Source organism: Polyodon spathula, chromosome 2, assembly GCF_017654505.1.
Source record: "Polyodon spathula isolate WHYD16114869_AA chromosome 2, ASM1765450v1, whole genome shotgun sequence".
Taxonomy (NCBI): domain Eukaryota; kingdom Metazoa; phylum Chordata; class Actinopteri; order Acipenseriformes; family Polyodontidae; genus Polyodon; species Polyodon spathula.
The window spans coordinates 52,590,961-52,593,111 of NC_054535.1; positions in this window are offsets into that span (position 1 = coordinate 52,590,961).

Consider the following 2,151-nt stretch of genomic DNA (forward strand, 5'->3'; position numbering starts at 1 on the left):
TACAATACACCAACATTAACACAAACATGCAACATATAACACACAGATATGCACAAGGGCAGGCACACTGCCACACGGATATACTGTATGGAAATTGGTAGATTAAGTGGCAAGGGGTGCTGTATCCAAGATTGCTGTGATTTGCTATGTAGCCTGTAAGCTTTTGGTTTTGGAGCAAGAGGGAAGTTACTGTGTACTGTGCCTCAGCATATTCTTACATGTGTCACAAAAGTCAATGAAATGTTAAGCCACATCGAATACAAAAGGTTTGACCAGCAAAGGCATTTATTGTATAAAACTAGTTTTATTTATAACATTTTAGATTACATAAAAACATTTTAATACTGTTTTGTTCAAGAAAGCTTAGGCACTCTAGTCTTTTAGCAGTGTTTTTTTTTTTACATTACACTGTTTCTTAAAATATGTGAAAACATACATAATTCCTACAACAGATGCCAGTTACTAATTTTATCTTCAGTTTATTTTCACAGAATTAAAATATAAATGTGCACTTCTGTATTTCCAATTTCTTATTTTTCTTATTTTTTTATGTAAAAAGTAAATCTGATACAAACAACATTAATGCATTTCTAGGCACTTGGAATATTAATCATATACAAAATATTGTGCATATACTTTGTTTTTTTCACATAATATATTACATTTATTTTAAAAAAAGAACACGTTGCTATATAAATATGTGCCAGATTATGAATCTTCGCCAAGCATACATTAAGTCATATACTACAAAGCTGCAATTCTATTTAATAATGTATGAATTTTTTTCGCCACGATATAATTATTGCGGTCTATACTACATAATAATCAATATTATAATTATAATAATAATAATATAATAAATAATAAATATTAGCATAATTATAATAATACATAATAATAATAATTATTTATTATTATTTCATTATTGATAATTATTATAATATATAATTATTATTATTATTATTTTTACAGAAAATGAATGGATAAATTCAGTGATTTCTACTCCTTAATGCTTCTAGATCTCCAGATTCAGTCAAGAGCAAACCTGGGAGGATGTTATGTATTTTAGTGTAAGATTTTCCTGGAAAACACCAGTTCTGAATTTTGTAATACAAGCATGTCAAGTAGTTTCTAACAAATAAAATGTATGAAAAAAATAGTGCTCTGCTGCTGTGAGGTATGCACAGCTTATTTTGCTGATGGAAATAAAAAAAGACATTTATAGTAAAAAACACACTGTCATTCTTCTTTACAGTCTTTAGCCCTTTTGAGCTTGGTATCGGAAGACTTGTACAGATCCATCTGCATGCACACAGCCTGAATTTACTTCATAAGACATCAGGGGGTAAGTGTACTTAGATGGGCCAGTCGCAGCGCAAACATACCACAATTTGCATTTTTGTTGCGTGCACATTTTGTTGTATGTACTAAGAAAAAATATGTTAATGAAGAGAGACGCAATATATTAATTTAAATATTTGTTGCGTCTTCTAAGCAAGAACTCTAGCATACATTGCGGGGGTCACGCGACATTGCTCAAATAAATATCTGGAGTTCAGTTGTGGTTTGCTGCAGCAGACAGTATAACGTCTATACATGCAAGGGTGCAAAAATCAAAATAACATTATTTTTGTTAAATATAAACGTCATCTGTACAATGCATTCTGTTCCTTCTTCATTTTACCTATTTTAATACTTTTATATAATGAAAGGCCCCAACCTTCACCCCAAAAAGCTTTTCATAATCATACAGTAGCCCTTCACTAAACCAGAATTGTTTGTTAAGGAGGTGTTGGGCTTAAAAAAATACAATAAAATCGCAAACACATTCATTTATAGTGCTCAACGCATTTTAAATTTAAACCATTGCGCTGAAATAACACAATACATGTGTTTTGGGTAGGCTGCACGTTACATTATTTAAAAATATTAATCTGTACAGTAGGCCTATACAATAAACAGTACAGCAGTAAAATCAAATTAATACCTAGCACACTTTCTTTTTATTTTAGCTTTGCATAGACGCGGGTAACACAGAATAAATCATTTGTCCTACTACATACATATTCTCAGAATGAGCTGGAAGGGGATAGTGGCACCTGTGTGCAGTCTATTGCTGTCTAAACCAGATTTGCACTATCTCTGCCCCCT